General features: G+C 47.0%; 1 protein-coding gene across 1 annotated transcript in view; it reads left to right on the top strand.

Moving 5' to 3' along the window:
- The first annotated feature begins 869 nt into the window (after nt 1–869).
- The window catches only part of Syndig1 (synapse differentiation inducing 1), a 163,709-nt gene continuing 140,123 nt past the window's right edge, over nt 870–24,455 (top strand). The window contains exon 1 of the mRNA XM_059259649.1: nt 870–983. The gene's annotated coding sequence lies outside the window, so the exon portion shown is untranslated. The remainder of the gene's footprint in view (nt 984–24,455) is intronic.

Genomic DNA, 24,455 nt, shown 5'->3' on the forward strand with positions numbered 1-24,455 from the left:
TAAATCTATAACGAAAACACACCCACTCGCGCTTGATTCCCTCGACGTTTGAAATGTAGATTGTCTCCGTAGGCGGCTCTCCTAGGGCTCCCCTCGACCTACTCCAAGCCACCACTCTGCCCCACCCCCAGCCCCAGTTTCTTTCCAGTGGCTACTACTCTCAGGCCACCCGCAGTGTACCTACACCAAGTCTAGGTCCCGGCTGCAGGCTGAGTCTCAGAGTATGGACTTCACGATCGCCCGCCTCTGTCTTTAATCCTGGTTCCGCCGGTCAGGACTTGGGCTTTCTCTGGACCTACAGAGTGGGTTCTTTTGAACCTCTAGTCGACCTGGAGCCTAGGGAGGCCTTTTAGGACCAAGGGAAGCCATCATTTCCACAGTCGGAGGCTAATTCCTGTCCTCCTAGTCCCCAGTGGCAGTCCCCCTCCCCCCAGCCTCTGTCGCCCCAATGTTTCCAGACACCCGCCCCAGGCCACCAGCCAGCCGTTATCACTGACGAGGGCACGGCTGGCCTGGGGCAAAGTTGGCGGCCACCTTCGCGCACGGCTGCTCCCTCTCCTCCTCCTCTTCTTCCTCCCCTGGGTCCCGCGGCCGCCTCCTCCCGCACGCAAGTCGCCAGGCTCGGTGAACCCAATAGAGCGGAGCGGCGCACTCCGGGTCACCCCTTGCTCAACCCGCGCCCTTTCTGCTCCCGGGGGGCAAGAGGACCCAGCTCGGCTAGGGCGGCGGCGCTGCCCGGCGCCTGGCGCTGGGGAACCGTGTGCGCGGGGCAACCCGGGGCGCTGGCTGCGATCCAGGCGCTGGCTGCGATCCAGGGAGGGGAGCGGCGGGGGAAGCGGCGCACAGGGGAGGGCAGAGGCGGAGAGCCACGAGCCCAGGAGCAGAGGCGGGCTCCGCACCGCACCGCGCCCCGCACGCTCGCCGGCTCCTGAGACGCGCGGGCGGCCGCCTGGGCGCACCAGCCGGGTCACCTTGTCCCGGAGGTAAGTCCGAAGCGCCGGAGCGGCGCGGGAAGACCGGGGGCTGCGGGAGTGGGCGGCGGCGGCGGCGAGCGGGCGGCGGGCGCGGGAGGATGCCCTGGCGCAGGCGGGCGTCCTGCTCCGCCTCGCAGCTCGCAGACCAGGCGGCGGTGTGCCGGCCGCGGTAAGTCCCGTTGGGTCGCGGTGGGGGAGACACAGTGTCGCCCCGTGAGAGGGGAGATGGCGCCTGGAGGGGAAGATGCGGAGGACAGGAACCGGTACTATCGGCCCGGGCTGCACCTTGGCGCCTCGCCACCTTGGGTACCCAGGCGGCGTGAAGGGGCTGCTGTGCGACGTCGGTTAGAGCTAGTGAGTCTGTGTCCTGAGTGCGACGAAGCCAGGCTCTCGGGGCCAGGCTGGGGTACAGGAACACCAGCCTCGGTGATAACGACCAATCCGTGGAGCGACCTAGCTGAGTCCAACAGGGACTGGTGAGCAGGGCACCCGCGGAGCTGGCACTGAGATTCACATGGGACAGAGAAGGAAAGGGCCAAAGGAAAGGTAGAATTCAGGAGAATCTAGATGAGGTGGGGGGCACAATGTACTACCTGGGCGGAGGACAGGACTTCTAGAGCCCCTTACCTCCGGCCGGGAAGAGATGGGGTTTTATGAGCTGTCCGGCCCCTGGCAAGCGCGACAGTCTGCAGCCTCGGAGCCGCCGGTCCTGGCGCCTAGATGGGGGCAAGCAGATGCGCTAACGGGGTTCAGATTCTAATTTTGTTGTCCCCAAGCGTGATTTCTCCACTTCATTCGCGCTCTCCCTCTATATACTGGAGAAAGAGTGGACCACCCATGGAGTTAGACACTTTCCTTAAGAAAGGACTTTGGGCATTTGCCTGTTCTGAGGACCCTTCCCTAGGCGTGGGAGCCTTCACTTGAGCTTTGTGGAGGCAGCGATCGCTTGGCTTTACTAAAGGATAACAGGAAGGGGTCTTCTGGTAGTCCTCATTTCCTGTGAGGTCTTCTGGCTGCAGAAGCTCAGGCACGCGGCACCTCAGACTTAAGGTGCGCACCAGCCTCCTGCGGTGTTAGATGTGGTGGTGGCGCCTCTGCGCTGCGGGCAAGAACTGGGTTGCCTGTGCCTTCCATAGTCTCACCAGGTTTTTTGGTGCAGCAAACGGTGGACCCCGCTTATCTGTTTGAGGGACGTAGGTTGGAGAAATACCGAGGGGTTCTTTTTTCTGTTTAGAATCAGGCAGTGGGGCGTGAATTTGTGAGGACCTCTTCTACAGACCAACGAGTTTGGTCAGAAGCCTAACCCAGAGGAGGTGGCGAGCTGCATAGACCTGCAGCTTGAGACGGTCGGGTGACAGCCTCCTAACAAACCTCAGAGCCAGCTAACTTTTCTCTGTAAAGGTTTCTCTGCTGGAGCAGCAGGGGTGCGTGCAGAGAAGTGTTTGGAAGAGGAAAAATAGGGTCGCCAAAGTAGCATCAGCAGTCTGGTGTCAATTTGGAGGAAGGAAGTAAGAAGCTGAGTGGAATTTTCAGAGGAGTTGCAGGTACCTTTGACCGTCCTTTTGAAGTTGTAGACCACAGGTGGGGGGCCTGTGGATGTGTGAGGAAGCACCTCCCTTTTTTGCTTCCTTTCCTCATGCCTTCAAACACGTTGGCCCTTTGCTAGGGCGAACTTGGCTCTGTATGTGATCAGGTGCCCTTCTTTCTCACCCTGCCCCCAGTGCCTGCCTGTGCAGAGAGTACTCATAAATTAATTGGCCCTTTTCAGTAAGGGTGTACTGCGGCATGGGGGCAGAGGGAGTGGGGAAACATTTCAAACGTTTCTATTGCAGAAATTTTCAGTGGTATAGAAACGTAGAGAGATGCCCCGACCTCTCCTTGTTTCTCAGAGTACTGGAGGCCTTGCTTGAATAAAGACCTCAAAATCCATCCCCCAAAGGGATGAGACATGAAGGGAGAGATATGATAATTAGCTTGATTCAGTTATTCCACATCATACAGCTAGATCATAGCATCACTTTGTGTCCTGTAAGCTTATACAATTATGAATATATATACAGTAGCCAATAAAGCAGCAAATTCATGGGTTAAAAATAGTAAATTACATTGCTTTTTCAGTTCATTTTTAAATGACCTAGCAAAGTAATATGCTTACTTTGTACAGAATTTTCATGCATGTTTCATTTTGGTTTTAACCTTAAGAAGAAAAAAAGGCATTCTTAGCTGACTTCATCAGTCTGCACATGGTCCTGTCTCTGAGGCTGATGGCAGTTCATTGCAGGTTGGCCTGGCCATCAGAAATAAGCATCGTGTGTGTGTTTTGTTTCTATGCTGGATTGGATCCCAGGGCCTCACCACAAATGCAAACCATGGCTGTATCACTGAGTTATGTTTTAGCTCCAAAATATGACTGTTACTAGTGACCCCAGTAGAGTACAGATGATGTTCAAATGCAAGGGAAGGCATTCCTCTCCCCATTTATATCTTGAGGGGCGGGGGGAGACAGCCTTCTATTCTTCCTGGAGGAACAGGAAAGGGGCATTGCAAGAGGAAAAACAAATCCAGCTACTAAGGAAAAGAGGCTTTTTAAATTTCCTATACCTATCTCCCTGGGGGCATGAGATTCTAGCTGACCAGTTGCTGCAAGAACAACAAAATACTTTTTTAAAAAACGGTAAAAAAAACTTTACTCAATTCGTAAGTCATAAGCAATTTCTTCCACAGTTAGCAGTAACATACATGTAAGGGCTACAATGGACTTAACTTGTCCTTCATATTAGCCTCCTCGAGTGAGTCTTATTTGCTGGAAGACACTTGCTTATGTAAGTTTTTCTCTCAGAGACATCAACTCCTCCGCTGTTGCTGTTGCAAGGTTCACTGCGAGTGCTACATGCTCCAGGTGTTCCTTAAGAAGCCTTGGGTGGGCATTCCTGTCACCATTACTGGGCCCTCAGAAAGGTGCCATGCCTGGGATTTGGTACCCAGTGTGATTTTCGTAGTAGAGAGAGGTGCCACACATACCAGAGAAGGCCAGGAGGGTTTGCAGGAGGAATGCCTTCCCTGCAGATCCCCTCTGTATACCTCTGTATTTTCTTTGGGATAAAAGCCATTTCTCAAAATGTCAATGGCCTTCTTGGAGCTGGGTAGACTTTGGAATACCTTTGTGAAGAGCACTGTATAAAGGGATCCTTGGTCAACCTTTTGTTAAGTGATCAGTTGGCATGTGGGTGAGCACGTTCACCATGTCCTCCCAGATAAAACCTTGATATTTTTGTGCCAGTGCAGGCCTCTTTCTCACATTGTCCCTTTCCAGTTTCCCTGCCTTTTGGAGAATACAGATCCCCAGGGATGGCAGGGACTGGCACAGTATTGCAACCTGTGGTTTGAACAATACCAGATTTTAGAAACACCGTGAGATGGAAGGATGAGGTGTTTACTTGTCAGCATCAGCTGATAGAAGCAATTGGATTACATTGGAATGTTACATGGGGCTGTTATATACAGAAATGTGCTCATGTGAGATATTTGAGGGGCATAGCTTGTGACCTAGTTTCACTGCACTGGGACCTGGAGGCACAATGTCAAAAAGGTGAAATATTTTTAAAAAAAAATGAGGCAGGCTAACCAGTCTCTTACCCATGCTACCAGAAATGTAATAATGAAGATCAGCAGGTGGTTTTAGACGTGAATTTTCAACATTCTCTGTGCAAGACTCTTGTGTGTTTCAAATTATTGCTCAGAGTTTGCAATCCTGTTTCAAAGAGACTCTGTGAGCAACTGAGCACCACTCTGTAGCCCAGTTCCCTGGCCATCATTTCTTACAAACACATGGTATACTGGGGGCAAAGGGAAAAGGGAATCTTCTGTCCCTGGTTGTCACTCTGTCCCCGCAAAACTTTCAGGTGCACTGTGAAAAGGTCAATCTTTCAAACTCTGGGCTTTCCCATGGAGCTTTGAACCACCTTAAAGAAGCCTCTTAACTTTTCTGAGACTCTGTTGCTTTTCAATCACATTCTCCTCAGTATTTTGAAAATAAATGTTTATGATCATCACTATTTGCTAAAGGAAGAAAGAGCTAGGTAAAGGATGCCTTTGAGTCTTATCTTAGTGCTCTATTACTGTGAGAGACACCATGACCATGGCAATTCTTGTTTGTTTTGTTTTTCGAGACAGAGTTTCTTTGTGTAGCTTTGGAGCCTGTTCTGGATCTCGCGCTGTAGACCAGGCTGGCCTCGAACTCACAGAGATCCATCTGCCTCTGCCTCCTGAGTGTTGGGATTAAAGGCTTGTGCCACCACTGCCAGCCCCAGTGGCAGCTCTTAACCAGGAAAGCGTTTTATTGGAGGTTACTTACAGTTTCAGAGGTTTAGTCCATTATCAGCATGCAGAAAGCATGGCTGCACTTAGACACACATGGTGTTGGAGGAGCTGAGAGTTCTACATCTAGATCCACAGGCAGCAGGAAGGAGCAGTGAGAAACTGAGTCTGGCTCTGGCTTCTGAGACCTCAAAGACACCCCCAGTGACATATTTCCTCCAACAAGGTCACACCTACTAATCCTTTCAAATACACCCCTGCCACTCACTAAGCATTCAAATATCTGAGGTTTGGGAGCCAATTCTTATTCAAACCACAAGACTTTTTTTTTATTTAAAATTTTTTTAAAAAATTCATTTTGCATACCAACCACAGATCCCCCTCTCATCTCTCCTCTTGCATTCCCCCCACCTTCCCCTCCAACCCACTCCCATTCCCTCCTCCAAAAGGGTAAGTCTCCCATGTTGGCGGCGGGGGGGGGGGGGGGGGGGGCTACATTCAGTTGAGGCAGGACCAAGCCCCTCCCCCCTGCATCAAGGGTGAGCAAGGTGTCAGTCTATAGGTAATGGGCTCCAGAAAGCCAGCTCATGCACCAGGGATAGATCCTGATCCCGCTGCCAGGGGCCGCTTAAACAGACCCAGGATTACGATGGGGCAATCTTCGGAGACACTGAACCAAGCTCATACAAACCACCACAAGTCTTAACTGGCTGTTTCTTTGGGCATGCTTACAGTCACTGGCTAGATGAGAAAACAGAATGGGCCTGCCTTTCCTGTATCTGCATCCTATAACTGCTGCCTGGCAGGGGTCACAGGAGGACAGTACATACACTTCCTGAGGGCAGACCAGTTCTCCCACAGGAATGTGTGTGAGACAGTCAACAGTCCTGTCTGCTAAAGATTTTCAGGGGATGTAGAGGACAGCCATGTGAGCAATAGTGTTTGAATATAGCTAACTTAACTAAAAGTGGATTCCTATCATATTGTAAAGCTTTCCCCATTCACTGCATAAAATTCATGGCCTAAACCATCATAAGTCAAATTACCAATGAAAGTCAGCCACCGTGTGGAACACATGTAAGCCTCCATGTGACAAAGAATCTATTAAATATATTACCCAAAATAAAATAAAATAAAGCAATAGAGAAAAACAATGGATGAGCATTGGGATTGGAAGAACAATCAGAACCAAATAATCATAAATGGAAAATTTCTCAATCTCTCTCTCTCTCTCTCTCTCTCTCTCTCTCTCTCTCTCTCTCTCTCTCTCTCTCTCTCAAACACACACACACACACACACACACACACACACACACACAGAGAGAGAGAGAGAGAGAGAGAGAGAGAGAGAGAGAGAGAGAGAGAGAGAGAGAGGATAAAATAAAAGCCAGATCTGTATACTCTTATAATCCCACCTGCCCAGGAGGCTGAGGCAGGAGGCTTGTAAGTTCAAGGTCTACCTAGGCTACATAAAATGTTTATGGCCAGCCTGGGCAACTTAACTTATCAAGATCCCATCTCAAATGAAAAAAATAAATAAAAATAAACTAGGGATATAACTCAGTGGTAGAGTACTTGTCTGGAGTGTACAAGGCCCTGTGTTCAATTCCCAGTGCCACAAACAAGCAAATATTGCTTCAGAAAGCACAGAAACAACTTTGAAACCTCAGTTACAAAAAAACAATGTGTAGAGTCCAGTTAGCATTACTACAGAGACAAGCATTTTGCTGCTGAAATTCAAGTGTGTGTGTGTGTGTGGGGGGGTCTGTGTCTCTGTGTGTGTTTAAATGCCTTTATTGACTCTTTTTTTTAATCTTTATTTTATGTGCATTGGTGTGAAGATATCAGATCCCCTAGAACTGGAGTTACAGTCAGTTGTGAGCTGGCGTGTGGGAGCTGGGAATTGAACCCTAGTCCTCTGAAAGAGCAGCCAGTGCTCTTAACTGCTGAACCATCTCTCCACCCCCATCAAGTGTGTTTAATGTGAATATTTTTGTTAGCTTTTAGTTCCTAGCTGGGTTTCAATTACATTATAGAGCACTTTGGGGATGTAACTCAAAGAGAGAAAACTTAGATTGAGCCTAAGATCCGTCTTTTAGAAAGGATTTGCTGTTGAAATTCATATTTTGAACAATCATGATGTCTCATTTGAATCTATCATTTGATAGATTGGGCTGTCATTTCAGATATGTCTCTATCGGTTCCTTCCTTACTTTTTTCTTGGTCCAAAAGTATTTAAATCTAAAACGCAAACATGTTTCAGACACTTAGGACCACTACAGTTGCATTCCACTGCCTCAACTTTAAACACACTTCAGAAAGCAGAATGCGATGTTCTCACCTCCAACACATTTGGGATTCAGCCTTCTCCCTTAGGAAATTAAAACAGTGGATGTTATATAAACCTATTCTTCCATGGTGGGTATAATATGCATTTAAATGAATTCCTGTGAGCTTGGTCCTCACCTGGTGGTGATGACTCTGAGCAGGAGCAGGTTTGAAATAAGTGGGTTTATGTCCCAAGATCCACTCTCTGGGATAGAATTGGGACCAGTGCATATCCATGCTGAGAGGCAAGCTCAAGACCGAGTTTTAGTAGATTTCTAGGATACCCAACTCATCCTATGAGAGACTGGCACCAGCCCTACGCTTAATGACTTGCAGAGTCTAAAAATGCACCTAGTAAGATAGAGGCATTTCTACACCCACCCTCACCTCCAAAATCTCACTTTCAGCCTGTCTCCCATATGTTTTCTTCATAAGAGACCCTGTTTCTACCAGCTGAATACACCACGGAATGCTGGTGCAGGGCTTCAGGGTGGTGAGAAGAGGTGAGCCTTCACAGAAGAATCGTAGCTATGTGTAGTGTCTGAGGTGGATGCAGCAGGGTCTGGCCGGAGCTTGAAGGTCAGACATCCCTAGATAGACTTCGGAACTGTTTATCTGCTCTGCATGACCCAGAAAAGCTCCCTGAATTCAAAGTGACTGCAGAGAGGACCTGGAGGCTGTCCCCCACCTGGACCCCAGCCTTGAGATGCCTGTGTCCGATCCAGCCTTTTCACTTCTCTGTGCCGGTCCTTCCATCTCCCCTACACAGAACCAGGAACTGGCTGATTATTGTGCAAACTACTCCCCGCCCCTCCACTTCCAGGGCTTGAGTTCAGTCATTTCAGTGCTTTGACATAATATAATTCTCTAAATTCCCTGGCAGAGATAGAATTTTTAAGTTTAAGTGCAGGGAAATAATCGGGTTTATTATGTCCTCACTCTCTCCCTTTCACTTGCATCCTGACCCCGCCTCTGTATGCGTACACATCTGTGTGTGTGTGGGAAGGTGGGAATGTGTGTGTGTGTAGATGTGGCTTCTCTGACAGCAAGGGTTATGTGACTTGCAGCACAGCTTCCACCAAAGGGGCCAGAAGCACCACATCCTGTGCCCCTAGCCACCTTCTCTGAGCCCCTTGTCCAGGTCCTGTTGTAATGCTCTTTGGCGCCATTGCTAACCTGACTGCTCCTACTGACTGGTGTCTTGGCTATGAAAAAGATCCCCAGATGTGTTCTACAGTGCTGCAGTTTATTCTATTGTTGACTCAGAACGTGTAGAACGCTGCAGTTCCCTTTCGTGTTGCTGATTTTCCCGGGACCTTTCGGAACTACATACTTCAGGACCTTGAGTCACTGAGTGTGTCTCCATCCCACATTTCAACAACTGCTCTGTTGGATGTGCGTCACCTACCTACATGGCCATGGACACAGGAAATGTCGGTGCAGACATGACTGGAACACTGTGACCTCGCTCTGTCCGTGCTTGGCTATGACCCCAGCCTCCAGCACTCTCTTCTTTGATAGAGGATGAGTATTTTGAAGTATCCAGGTTTTCTGTGGCCTCAAGACTGCATTTGGGAGAGTTGAAATTTTGATATTTGCTTCTCATCTTACTGGTTGGCCATTTTGGCTCCCCTCACTGAGAGGCTTCTTTGCAATCCACTGACCTTTTTCCCTATCCCCAACAGAAACCTGCACTGACTGTCTCCAGCCACCAGTCTTACCCAGGTATACTGAGGCCCAGAGGAATCAGACACATAGATAGCTGGAATATTTGGTATAATCTGTAAGCTAGCCCAGGACACCCCTGCTTCTCCTTGTCTTGTCCTCTAGTTATCGCAGTGACCTGCGGAGGCTTGCATCCAGTTTAAGACTCATCTCTCCCAGGGTGACAGGTGGGATCATAGTATTTCAGTATCTGGTATACCCACTCCTCCAGCATCAGGACCCAGGAATGAGGGACAGGTTAACAGTAATCAGCTCATTCCTTAACTGGTGTTATACACCTCTTCTTAGCTACTAGGACACCTCTGTTGCCTTGGATACTCAAATGCACAATGTAGATCCTTCCATCTACCCAAGGACCTTCCCACAGCACTACCCTGCTAGGAAGTTCTGCTTCTAACCTGGGGTCCCAAAGCCTTGGTGTTCTCTGTTCCTTGGTGTTCTCTGTTGCCATTGCACAAGGAAAGGGTAGCTTCAGCACTAACAGAAACTTCACGCTAAGGACTGGATATTTCCGGGATTCTCTGTTGCCCTCCAGAGAGAAATCAGTCCCACCTCTTTAGACATTGTCCTCCATCTGAAATATATGTCTGTCTGCTGAGTGAGGGTTGAGGCAGCTGTGTGTTCATGAATGTATATGAAGGGACTTGGGGATTGGCAATGTCAAGGGAGTGGAATAGAAATAAGTGTAGTGTGGAGAAGATGGACAGGTGAATGGTGCCATGGCAGGGACATGGTGAGCCTTGATGGGGTGCATAGCAAGTGTCTCCTTCTTTCTCAGCCCCACTGTATCGTGGCAATCATGAGGTTATCCAGGTGACATAGAGTAAGTTATGGAAAACCATGGCCCCTGGGAAACATTAACACCTCCGTAGAAACTGAGCCTGTGAGAGGAGCAGAATCCTGAAGGAACTAATGGAAAGCTGAGTGCTGGCTGACGATGGGCCTCAGTCACTGTCACTTCTGCATGGTTGAGGATCTTCCAGTCTCCAGGGGTTTCTGATTTTGTTTTCTAACCTTTCTGGTCCTGGGGTTTGTATTCAGGCTGGAGTGGAAATACTGGTTTGTTTTGGGTTTTTTGTTGTTGTTGTTTTGTTTTGTTTTTTGGGTTTGTTGTTGTTGTTGTTCAACTCCTCACTTCAGGGATGAATAGCTGTCTTTGAAGACATGTGGGTGACTTCTTCTGATTTCTGGGTGAGCTAGTGGATTTAGGAAATACAGGCATTTCTAATGGAGGGGCCAGACCCAAACTTGTGTGGCTTGTTTGCACCGTGTTATGAGTGCTGGCACAGGAAAACTAACAGCAGCTTCAACTCTTAGGTCCTTATGGCTAGTGATGTCTCTCCCCGGCCAAATGGCAGCACCAATGAAGGGAATGGAGGAGTGGAAAAAGGGAAGGGGAGATGAGGAGTGTGCCTGTGACTCCATTTGGTTCTCTCGGCACACCCTGGAGATGCCCCTCTTCTACATTTGGCCACTTGGCATGACCAAGAGAGCCAGAGGGTGCCAACCTGCTGTCCAGCCTTATGTTGCCAGAGTGGAATACTGCTGCAGAGGCCCGTCTTTAGAGTATGCTTGCTTCTTTGCCTGTCTCTAAAGGCCATGCTATCTCACCCTGCTGTGCTTGGCTGCAAAGGCCTCTTGGTATTGCTGGAACCTACAGTAACTGCTAGAACAGTTGCACATCCTGTGCAAAAGGCAAAGAGATGGAGACTATTCTATCACAGGGTAAGTCCCGAGTGGAGCAAAACATACTTAGGTTATTTATCTGCGCCGTGTAGATGGCTTCCAGGGGGTACAATGCCTACAGAAAGTCAGCAAGTGAGATATGAGACGTAGGCTAGGCATGACTCAGGCACTTAGGAGTCCAGGAGAGCAGAAATCACCTGCAGAACATCCAGGCAGCCAGAGGGGAGGTGCCTATTGTCTCCAGTGCCACAGGCCCCCGAACAACAACATAAACTGAACAGCACAGCGGGTCCACCCTTGTTCTTGTCTTGCTCTTGGCATTAATCTTTTCCCAGAAGATGGAATTTTTTTTTCTCTGCAGATACTGCCCAGAAACACTGGTTTTCCTGGAATTGGCATTCAGAGCCTTGTGTATTTCAGAAATACATTTTAGTGAGTTGGACTCTGTCCAGTGGTCTTTAAGCCAGTACATTTGTAGGGGGGAAGTCAGGCATGAGTTTGACTGTCTCTGAAGGGCCATATCAAATCACATCTGTTCCTATAGGCTCTGGCTTAGTCCAGGAGAGGACCTTGGGGTCCCACATGTGCACACGTCCGTCCCTTGAGTCTCCTCCACTCCCGCCCTTCCTGAATGTTGCAGAGCTGTCAGGGTGAAGGGCTGCGGAAGTTGTTTGACATCACTGTGATCAATGACTGGCACAAACAATGCGAGTGAGGATTTATTTTGGCTTACCATCTCAAAGTTTTCAGTCCACAGGCTTTGACTCCATGTATTTTGAGCCCATGATAAGGAAGAGTTCCGTGTTGCTGTGACCCACTTTTTCCATGTAGGTACCACCCTCTGAAGCTTTCATAACATCCTAAAGCAGGTCCCTAGCTGGGAGCCAAGGTTAAACATATAATCATGTGGTGGTCTTTCGTATTCAGACCATAATTGGAACTCCAAACCAAGCTGTCTGGTGACATCACTGTTGGTTGTGGATTTCAGATTTTCCTCAGCTTACAGTAGGGGTTCTGCCCTGAGAGACCAAGCCCATGATGAAATATGGTAAGTTTAAACTGCACTGAATACATCTGTATGTTACTTTGCTGTTGCTGTGATAAAACACTATGACCACAAGCAACTTATAGAAGGATGAGTTTATTTGGGTTTATGGTTCCAGAGGGATGAGTCCATCGTGGTGGGGAGGTATGACAGCAAGTGGTGGGCATCATGACAGAAGTAGGAAGCTGAGCACTTGTGTCTTTGGTCGCAAACACAAAGCTGATAAAGGGGACTGGAAACAGAATGAGGCTATATAATCTCAAAGCCTACCCCCAGTGATGTAGATTCCTCCAGCAAGGCTGCACCACCTAAACCTCCCCAAACAGCACCGCCAAATGAGGATCAAGTGTTCAAATACCTGAGCCTATGAGGACTATTCTTATTCAAACCACCACATCACCCAACCTGCCCAGCATCTAAATGGCTAGGCAACACACAGGCTGCATTCTTAGTTGTTTTCCCGTGGCCCTGCAGGACTCTCAGTGGCTGCTTCTCTCTGCCCTGGACAGCAAGGTGAAAAAGAACCAGACACAAGAGCACCAGACTGGATAAGAAACGAATTCAAAATCCAGAATGTATTCATTGCTGAATACTTATCACTTCGCATCATCATAGAGTTGGGAAATCCTAAGCAGAGCCACTGTAAATCAGAGATCACTTGCAGATGCAGCAGGATCCCAGCTGATTTCTCTGTTCTAAGACAGTGTTCGAGGCTCAGCCTTCAGCTCACTGCGTAGAACGTTCCTCAGTGGCCACATGCTCTGCAGGTTCCCTGCCATCCTCCAGCCCTCCTCCAACTTCCTACCTCCTCTGGGAGGGAGCCCACTCCCAGAGGCTTCATTTCTCCCCTCTTCTGGGCTTAGATGTCCATCCTACCTTCGTAGCCACTCCTTCTCATTTGGATACATCTAGACCCATTTCTGTCCACCCTATCACAATAGCTTCCTGCAGTTCCTTCTGCCTGCCATCTGGCTGTGAGGATTGTCCAGGAGTAAGATGGGCAAAATGCACGTTTGCCTCTGGCCCTCTTACCGGCCTTTCCTGGGCATCTCCATTCTAGCCACACAGGACAGACAATTTAGAGAGGAGATGAAGCTGTTGGAACAGTAGCTGTAGGCCCCCCAGTCTCACCACCACTTGCCCCTAATACCAGAACATGGGGTTCCTCCTACCTTGTCACGTACTTGTACATACATGCACCAGTGCATGTGTGCGTACATGCCAGATGCCCACCTCCATCTCCGGCTTTGTTTAGCTTCTTCTCACTAACTTCATTCAGAGCTCAACCTGGCTGTCACCTTATCCTGGTGGTATCTTCCTCTCAAGGTCAGCGACTTCGCTTCTGGGTATCTCTGGTACCCGGGCCTAACCTGAACCCTGCTGTGGCATTAGCAGAACCACCAAAGATGAGATATCAAGAATTGATTTCAGCAAGATATGTTTGAGAGCCATAGAGTGTAAACTATATAGATTTCCTCATGGAGTAAGGAGAGCAGAAACCCTCCATGGTGATTGGTAGGGCAGAGGCTGTTTAATCAGAATGTCAGTGTTCGTTGCCTTTTAAACTTGATGGTATGAGTCACAAATTCATGAAAAAATAATGAGGCTGCAACGCTAGACATTTCTTTAAGTGAAGAATTGCCTTACCAGATAATACAATCAAGTGGTAAAATCACATTAACTGACCTCACATCCAGGCAAGTTTTAAGAAGGATGTGGAGAAAGTGGACCCATATATGTTGGCAGATTGTGAAGTTGGGCAGCCACTGTGGAAAAGAAAATGAAGGCACCAAGGAAGATTAAACAGCCTTACCCTGTGACTCAGCCATCCTACTTCAGGCTAAGCATCCAGGGTAATTGAAGTCAGAGTCTTGAGTAGTTCATGCCCATGTTCATAGCCACATTATTTGCAACAGCTAAAACACGGAAGCCATCAACAGATGAGTAAGAACAGTGTAGTATGCATACAACAGAATATTATTCAGCCTCTAAGAAGAAGGAAGTTCTGACATATGTTATAGCCTGGAAGGACATTGGGGACTTTAGTAAAGTAAACCAGTCACAGAAGACACATACCAGTGGTCTGTGTCAGAAGCTGGAAGTAGGGTGGTGGTTGCTAGAAGCTAGTGGGAGAGAAGATAGTGGGTATTTGTCTATTAGTTATGGAATTTCAGAATACAAAATGAAAAGGTTTCGGAGATCTGTTACAGGCTAACAAGGTTGTGCTTAATGCTCTTGCACTATACAGTACAAAATGCTTAAGAGGGGAAATTTGATGGTGGTGTGCTTTTTGCCACAGTAAAAAAAAAAAATGAAAACTACATTTGAAACTTTTGGAATCTTAGTTATTGGCAAATAGTTTACAGGATGTGCTTATTAGCTACGGCTGTGACAAACTTATCCCAACTCCATATTCATGGCTCATTGGGTTAGGATTGGAACAGGGGTCCATGGAGACTGTTTGTCACCCTTTGTGACTTCCCAGACGTCTGGAATTGGAGTGTGTTGGTTTGCTCTCCCCCAGAGCTGGGTCAGGGACCTACATGTTTCTGAGCTTGCACCCAGCACAGTAGCTTTGGAGCAGCTGATGTCTTTGTGCTAAAGATGATGACGTGTGAATAGGAGGTCAGCCTGCCATAACTGTCTCCGGTTCATACTATGTCAGCTCCATTCTGCTCTTTTGGTCAGTAGTAAGACTCTAAGCTAGCCTAGACTCAAGAAGAGGCAAATTGGACCCTTTAAAGGGATCCTTTAAAGGATTTGCAATTATATTCAGTCTATCATGAGAAAAAATGGGACAGATAAAGCACCCTAAAATATATTCCTGGGAGTCCAGTGTCAAAGAAGGTAGTATAGGGGCCTGAGGGAAGCATGGAGCATGGAGGAAATAAGTTACTTGGGTATAAAGTGATTACATCTCCCCTCACACCATCATCACACATTCTGAGTGAACAGAACACTATAGTAGTTCATATAAAGTATACAGATGCTAAAATTTTATGTGATTTGGGTTTTGCCAAAATAAAAATTAAAACTACATTAGAAACTGTACAACCCTAGGTACTAGGAAATCATCAGCAGACTTGTCTTGTTGTTTTTGTTTGTTTTGTGTTGTTGTTGTTGTTGTTTAACAAACTGACCCCCCCCAAACTCAGTGCATATGGATCTGTGGGTCAGGAATTTGAATAAGGTGCAAGGAGACAGTCTGTGTAATCATGTAATTCACAGCTTCTGAGGAATATAACTCCCATTACAACAATCTCTGAATGAATATATGAAGCATTAATAAAGGTATGTAAAAGGAAGCCTGGATACGTCTAGCCTGAAGCAGAATACCTTAGCACTGATGCGTATGATATCATTGATACCATTGATAAACTAAATTTGTATTACATATTCTACATAAAGAACTGAAAGCGAGATTTAAACACATACAATTAGCAGAAATAAGCCCTTGCATCCGTGAATAAGAGTCCTGTTTTAGTCCTGCTGTTTGCCCTGCTCTGTGCCAGGATTCTACATACATCATGTGCTTCACCGGCACACATACTTCACTGCGTCTTCCCTCTTGAGAGCGCTGCTCTGGGTTCCCCAAGACTGCAGCCTGAGGGTGTCCCTCTGCTCTGAGTGGGCGTGTGCCTTCTCTTTTCCATGGCTAACAGACTTGGCTCACACCCCACAGCAGTGCCCTTCCAGAGCAGATTGCTCAGCCTGGATTGCTGGGCTGGCAGAAGCTAAGTGTGGTGTTAGGCTCAGAAACATAGCTGAGAAGACTGCAGAACACCCCATGCCCATGTAGTCACACCCAGGGTGTAGGCTACCCTGTGCTGCCACGAGTACATGTGTGATGAGAAAGGTGGACCCGGGCCTGTGGCCAGATCTGGAAGTAGAAAGCTGTGGCAAGAATCAGCCAAGACCTAAACATAAATGTGCTGGACAGAGGAGAGAGTCCAGGCTTCTAGGCACAGGGAATGGGGCACAGAGGTTAGAGAGGCTGGGTCGTGTGAAGTGTAGACTTTTGAGTTGGCTTTAGAATCTGTTTTGCACTGATGATGTGACTCGGGTTTAGGGGACAACATGAGAAACAGCAGGCGAAGTCAGAGAAACTCACCCTCCCTGGGGATTTGTCTACTGCTGCAGTCAGATGGCCCCAAACTTAGTGCATGAACGCCTTGGAAGATCAACCATGTCTTCTAGCACTATCTAAGAGCATCTGGACCTGGAAAAATGGGGACTGGGAAAGCTGGGAACCCTTCCACAAACTGCTACCTGAGCGTCCCGGTTAGGCTACACCATTCTACCCCACAGCACAGTGTGGCAGCCTTCAGGTTGTGCACTTCTTAAATGACAGTTCAGGGCTCTAGCTCAAGTTTTCTGTCAAAGATACAGGTTACACAAACTTCTCTTAATCAGTCTCAAGAGTTATAAATATCACTGCTGGCACCCTCTTTCTGCTAACCTGAATTTCATCTAAGTAGACTCCAGGGGAGGGAGCAGAGACCCATGCCTCTCCCAGCAAAGAGTGCCAGGGCCACAGATAATACAGATGTGGGATAAAAAATACTGTTCACCTTCAGAAATATGATTGGACACAAATACTACACAGGAAAATGCTAGTGTACACAATAAGCCTTTATGTCACATAGAAATGAAAAGAGGAAGCCTTTCTCATCAGAGGATTGAAAAGAGGAAGCCTTTCTCATCAGAGGATTGATCTAGGTCCATTTTAAAAATTATACAATTTTTCTTATTCTTAATTATTCTCCAATGTCGGTAAATGTTAGTGTGTCTGATTGTTCTTAAAAGCTTGGTCCAGAGTGTGATGCTGCACTTGAGTTCATAAGTCAGAAACGGGGACAAAGATGAATGGCACCAATTTTACATGCTGTACGAACACATTACTCATGAGAACGGGAGTTTTAGGTCTTGGAATTCTTCAATTTCATCACTTCCAAATTCTTTTAGTGAAATGATAGATTAGAAAGATGGTGGGAAAATTGGACATGTCAGGTCATCATTGGTCTGGTGCGTCCTCCAGACTTACAGGAATCGGTGTCAATGCCAATTATTATCCACCTTTTCTGGGGTTTGTTGTTGTTGTTTCATTCCTTTTTCTCTTTTCCTCCTACACTGTAAAGTCTCCCTCAAAGCACAACAATTCGAAACATGCAGATATGGTACAGGTTAGAAATAATAGACCAAGAAATTCTAGAAAACCTCGAGCACTCATCCCGTTCAGGAGCTGAACAATCAAGTTTCTTTTTCCTACTAGATGTGACCCTGGAGACAGAAGGTGCTGACTCAGTGCCCAGTGGAATCATGACTGTATCTCTATAATCTCACTGCCTTTCCATTGTGGCTTCTCTGTGGCTGCTTGTACCCCAGATAACACCTATGAGGTCAAAGAAAATAGGGAAGGTGAACAGAACCTCCCAGGAGACTCCTTAGCTGAATCCATGGCCACCATAGGTTATAAGAAAGTATGGAACGAGCATGAAGATTTAACTTTTCTAGCCTCTTGAGGAAGGTGGGCAAGGTGAAGGATTGACATTGAGCAGTGAGTGTTGCATTCAGCCAATGCCACCACCCAGTGCATAGCCTGGGGCAGAGGTTTCAGGCAAAGATGGGTGTGTTTATAAACTCAGAGAGGAACCTACTAGTGACAGGCTTGGCCAAAGCACCAGGCAGACAGATCTAGAGTGGAAGTTCTCTGTACTTTGGGCAGTGCAACTGGTGAGCATGTGGGCTGAATTTCGCTATGACCAGTCCTTGAACCATACCTTGAAAGCACCCAGGTCCAGAGTGGCTCTCATATTTTGCTGACTGGTAGACTCATTTGGGATTATTTTAAAAATGCTTCACCTTCTGTTACAGTTTGGAAATGCTTACATGTCTCACTCACAGCTTTCTGAGCTAGAAGGTTCATCCCTGGTGTGGTGGTTGAGGTGATGGAACTTTGGGGATCTAATGGGAGCTCGTAAGCCTCTAGGGATGCCATTCTTCAGAAATGGATTAATGCTGGCCTTGCCGAGTGAATTGGGTCTCAGAAAAAAAAATTAGTTAGTTCCCAAAAGAATGAGTTCTTATAAAGAGTAATCCTGGTCCCTCGGGGCCTCTTGTTCATTGTGTGATGGTTTCGTCTTACATATGCTCCCACTGTAATATCAGCACCCCCACCAAAGCTGGGCAGATTCCAGTGCCATGCTCTTGGCTCTCCAAACTGTGAGCTAATTAGACATTTTTGTGTGTATGTGTGAAGTATCAACCTCGCGTGTTCTGTTATAGCAACAGGAAAGAGATGATGACACCAGAGAATACTGAGAAATACTGGCGGTTAAGTCGGGGCAATCCTGAGAGACTCGCCAGCATCTGTGTTGACTACTGCAGCATTCAGGAGGCAGCATCTTCAAACCTGTACCTATGCCAGACGCCCGGGCTCTGCAGACCTACAGGCTACAGATTAACCTGTCTGGATTGGATCCTGATAGCCTGTGTTTCTAACAGGTGCCAGGTGCTGTTGGCTCACAGGCAATACTTTAGCAGCCAGGTCCTGAGGGGCTGAGGCGGAGAGGGGACTGGAGGGTAGACAGGTGTATTGGGGATATATTGCCAAGGGAGGTAGAAACCGTTTCAGCTGAAGATGCTGACAACAGCTTGTTGTGTTCCACATCTGTTTTTCCTTGCTATAAAGAAACTCACATAATCTGGATTAGGAGTCAAGGAGTATAATGCATTTGAGGTCATCTTCTCTAACACTACAATAAAAACAAACACTTTTGCACACTTGGAGAAGGGGAATGAATGTAGAGTGCAATATCTCTACTGTTCCGCATCTGGTTTGGAGGCAGGTTGTTGTAAGGAGGCTTGTGAGGGACTGGGCCTTCAATGCCAGGTCTCTCCCTTCCCAGCCACACAGCCTACCTGAGTTCATTAATCTCTTTACTCTGGCTTCTCTATTTCTGAACTGTAGATGAGCCCCATGTTCTCATAGAAAGGGGGTAGGGGAATACTTGTAAAGACATATAGTATGTTCTTTAGCACACAGTAGAACCAGGTAAACAAATGAGCGCAAATCTGCAACACCCCCCCACACATGTCCATGTAATAACTTCTTGTCCCTTCTGGAGGAATTGCTTCTGGTAATGGTGGGTGACTATTTCTGAGGAAGGTTTCAGTGACTCAGCTCCCTACCCTGCACTGCCAATGCCTTCCATCAAGAGTGCTAGTCTACTCCTTCATGTAACCTAGCCTGGGCCCCATGCCTGTCTTTGACCAACACATCTTATTGGAGGTGGCAGTGAATCTGTCCTGAACATAGTCTAGCAGACCATTCTCACTGTCAGACACATTAATGACACCACTGTGTGCCAAGGAGGCATAATAGAGACCTAGGTAACTAGAGAAGTGACCCCAGGAGAGATGCCAAGTACCCGGAAGTCCAGCATCACTCCACTAGTTGGGCCAGAAAACTCAGTAGCTACTGTTTTAACATACCTACTAAGTGTTCTGGTCTATTACCTAGTAAGCAATGGCATATGGCTATAGAGAAACATCTGTATTCATAAGTCAATTCAGTAATGCAGTCCTTGGGCAAATGTTGGCAGTGAACAAGACCTTCATTATTGAACTTCCACATAGGCAGTATGGAAATCATTCAGACAGGGTCCTTCAGATCCTGAGTAGATGCTGTATTCACACCCACACAGACTTAGAAGAGCCAAACAGACACTTAATCACATCATATGGACACAGGCACTTCCTAGGCAGCCTTACCTTCCCACCAACACTGATGTCTGTCTGTAACTGATCATGGCTTTCACTACCTGACAGGGAGCTGAGAACAGACTTCGGCCTGTTGAACCAGCACAACAGTGGGGTGGTCATAGTTTACCTGCTTCCTGTGACAAGCAGAGGACGCTGTGGTCTCCTCCATACTGGAGCTGTGGCTGGGAGTACTAGCTGAGCCCTCCTGTGCTTTGACTGTTTCCTGCCTAGAAAGTGGGTCCTGGTTCCTGGCTTTCATGAGTATGCTATTCCTCAAGTGACCCTATGTTTCTTATCATGGATCAGGCACTGTTCTGCTTCCACACCCACAGGGACCCAGGGAGAGCCTCTGCCATGTGTGCTCCCTCAGAAAAGGTGTCCCATTTTCCCAGTCCCTGGAAGGCCTTACGGTTTTCTTGAAGGATTGAGACTTCACCAAGGAGCAACATTGAACAAAGAAAGTGGTGCCAGATCCGAGGTGAGGGAGAGTTACTGGGGGGTGACCACACCCTAGGCTGGAGAGGAGTAGGATGGGCGGGTCCTAGAGTGTGAGTTCCACTAAGCTTCAGCTATGGACAAGATGCTGGTGGTATTGTGCATTTTCAACCTGTCGGTTAAATTCTCAAATTCCAAAGGAAAAATAAAACAACAAAGCCTAATGGGAACCCTTGCAAGGCATATTATTCTGCTTATTGTACTATAATTAAAGGCCTGAGGCAGGCCAACTTTACACAGAAATATACTTTATTTAGCTATTTCATAGCTTTCCGGACTGAATATTCATACTGTATTCACATGGCACAGTCTGGAAAGAACCCTGCCAGAAGCAAGTGTGTGTGTGTGTGTGTGTGTGTGTGTGTGTGTGTGTGTGTGTGTGTGTAGTGTGTATGGGGAGGTGAGGATATAATCATTCTGAGTGTCCACACCTTTGTGAGGACCTACTATTAGGCCTAGCCCGCTAAAGATCCCCACCCACTTCCAGTGTAGAAACCCAGTGTCTGAACACACATAAACCTCTGCAGAGGAAACAACAGAAAAAAAAAATCACCTATTTTCATCAGAGTTGGGTTGTGCTGGTCTTTGCATATTCCTCACTCCCCACAACTGAGTATATGCAATCATTCAACACAAGTCCTCCCAGCTACAAATTCCCTGGAAAGAGACTCACTAACCATCTTAGCACCTGGTAACTCAGACCGCTTACAAAAACAATCTTCCTGTTCTCACTCTTACATTAGGTCACATCCGGGCATGTCTGATTCTCCTGCATAAAAGTAAGGTCCTCTAAGCCTTGAGAAATAACACATTTTTGCAGAATGGCAGGAATCCAAGAGGTGGACCCAATGTTGGGGGTGGTGTCTATGTGGGATTAAGACATTAATTATGATAACTCGCCTCTGCTAACGCCATTAATAATTGATGCAGAGAAAGCATACCAGGCCCAGGGCTGGAGAAGCACTTTGCAAATAGAGTCTATCAAAGTGCTGTGACATCCTCAGAAAACATAAGGAATCCTTTGGACATTGCTCTGGAAATCTTTCTTTGCCACTGCCAAAGCCAATTGCTTTGGCAGAATTATGCCAACAAACCTCAATGAATCTGGATCAGTTTTTATTCTGGCAATTAGCACACACTTGTAAATTGACTCTGTTCTTGCTAAAGATTAAACAAATTTGTTTACGTGGTCATAAGGACATGAATCTCAATTAACACACAGTCTATCTACCCCTCCCCCCACCACACATACACTGTACTGTTCTAAAGTTTTTTCTTGATTTAAGTTGATTTATTTAACTGGATTTCCCTCTGATGTTACATATCCTTTGAAAACAGCTCATTAAAATACATTGCTACTTGGGAGAGTGGCCCCTACACCTTGCCTGGGCAATACAGTAGAACTGGCCCTGAAGATGTAGGTGTGAGAGAACTAACCCTGAGGACTTGAAACCCTGAGAACTGGCCCTGCCCCTCGCTCATCACTGCAAGGGGTGAACTAGCTGGGGCAATGCTGGAGAGCCCAACTGGTGGCAAAGACAGAGGAGAGCTGGGGGCTGACCAACCTTGCAACCTAGGCCCAGAGCCAGGTTTGTGTGGTTGGCCCGCCCCAATATCCACCCCATCTGTGATCTGCTACAGCATGATAGGGCCGGGAAGAGGTGGGGTCAGTCCTGTGGACCCAGGGCTGCAAGACACAGGACCCAATGGGATGTCCAAGAAGAGTCCCAGTGAGAGCCCAGTGTCAATGGTGTAGCAGAGACCAGGGGCCTTGAACCAGCCCAGTGATTCTTTACGATGAATGCTTGCATGTAAAAATATATGGATGAAGGGGTTTACTGCATGACTTACTGTGTCACACTGCAGCTTCCATGATGAGATTTCCCCCTTCTTCCTTTTCTCCTCTTTTTCTCTTAAATTTTATTTTGTTTAATTTTGAGGTGTGGGGAGGATGGGTGAGATTGGGAGGCATGATATGAAAGACATAAAGAATAAATAAAAAAATAAATAAATAGAAATACATTGGCTAGATGTCAGGTCCCAAAGAATCCAAGGACAAAGGGCTTACTGTGGTACCTATTAGCATACCAAAGTGGATGCTAGCCCCAGGCTGTTCAGTGCTTGTGGTACCTATCAGCTCTTCTTTCCTCTCCTCTTACCCTAAGCCTCCAGAGCCTGTGGGCTCTGCTTCTCTTCCCCAGCTTCTGATTCCTGTATGACTCTGCCATTTCTGCCATGCACTCTCTTGGTTCTCTTTGCCCTCTCCTCTTTTGATCCTCTTTCTCTGTCTCTTTTGCTCCCTCTCTTTTCTCTTCCTTTTTCACTCTCTCCCCCCTCTCCTCCCATGGCCAGCCCAGTTCAGTCTGATGGCCATGTTTAGTCTACTACCGCTTTCTCTCCCTGCTTTGGATTCTTCTAGATGCCTCTGGCTGTACTCTCCCTCATATCTACACTAAAAACTTTCTCCTCAACCAAACCTTGGAGTGGTCATATCCTCATTTCATTCAGGAGAGATTTTCAGAACATTCTTCCACAAAGATGTCACAAACAGGGCTGCTTTGACTGGTCCATGATCATTTAGGAGCACTGGCTTTTACTGACAGGACATGACTAACTAGGGCTCAGTCTTGGCAGTGGCCTGTGCCAAACAAGGTCATATAACAGTAAAAGCTCGAGTTTCACATTAGTGCTCATAAAAACCACAAGCAGAGCACGTGTGAGCAGGTAACCACTATGCAGATGAGTGTCCCATCCCAGCCAGGTACATGTGTATTCCAAAAAACATAGGTCGGTGCTTTTCCCAGAGGTTTAGTTTTCTCATCTAACCAATAGATGAGTGATTTGATGTGCCAAGTTTTACTCTGGGTGCATGGTATTCAAAAGTTGTGACTCAGACAGACTCTCAATGTGATGGTGTTATTTGTGTGAGTAGAGAGTTTGAGGTTGTGTGAATACTCAGAAGAAAGTTCACATGGTTGGTTGTTGGAGGGTTTGTAGAACAGCATATGTGCAAGCTGGGAACTGAGTGTTTAAGGAAATAATTTTGTAGCAAAGATCCTGAAGATAAGAATGATCGCACCTTGCAAAGACATATACAGAGCATCAGAGTAAGGATGCACAGGCCTTTGTATGGGACCTAAATGGAAATCCAGATGGTCTGGTGCAGGTGAAAATTGGCCAGAGATGTGGTTGCCACTGGATAAACACACACTTGGAGAACCATCAACCAGGAACAGTCATAAGAGATAAGCTCAAAGCATCCACAAGAGGTTAGATTGTCTCCTGGGTCTCAGACAGGCTGATGGGTTTGTACTTCATTCTATGGATATGTAGAGGGTTTAGCAGGCTGTATGCAGGGAGAAGATGGTGTGGTTGGCCTTTCTAAAGTGGTCATGTAAGAGAAGAATGAGTATGGAAGTGTTGAAGGCAGTGGGAAGCAGAGATCAGGTTACAGGTAATAGACGTTCTTGTCCAGATGATATGGGCCAGGCTTAAAACAGAGTATTGGCTATGGATGCAGATGGGTTAGGCCCCTGTGCCTTAGGATGACTCTGGGGTTTCAGGTGGAGTGACTGTGTTGTAGTCTCCATGAAGACAAGGATTGCTACCTGTTGTATCTTTTTATTCAGCACCTTGGACCTAAGCCTGAGCCCCAGTGCTTAAAAAATGTCTGATGCTTCTGTATAGTTGAATGAATAGAAAGCGTGATGGAGGAAGGCGGAATTCTGTATTGAAACCTGTGTGAGAACTTTGTCTGAGTGATGTCAACCAGTCATGCTCAGATGGTTGGCATGATTGAATGTTAAATGAAGTATGGAGGCACTATTAGCATCATAAGGGTCCTGGAGCCTAGGACTTGCCAACCTCACCCACATAGAGGAGGAGCAGATTGGGTTCCATCATCATCTGAACATATGCTGTCTCAGCAGAAGACTGGCCATGGAAGCTGGATGAAGAACAGTAGATGCCATAGACTCTTGCCCTAAGTGGAACCTAGTTTGCAGGTGTCTTGCTATGGGACCAGAGATTGTATTTAAATATAGCAGAAGTCTCACCAACCATAAATAAGGCAAGGGATATGGCAAGGGAACAATGTAAACATCGTTGTCTGAATATACAAA

The sequence above is a fragment of the Peromyscus eremicus genome, chromosome 4, assembly GCF_949786415.1.
Source record: "Peromyscus eremicus chromosome 4, PerEre_H2_v1, whole genome shotgun sequence".
NCBI lineage: Eukaryota > Metazoa > Chordata > Mammalia > Rodentia > Cricetidae > Peromyscus > Peromyscus eremicus.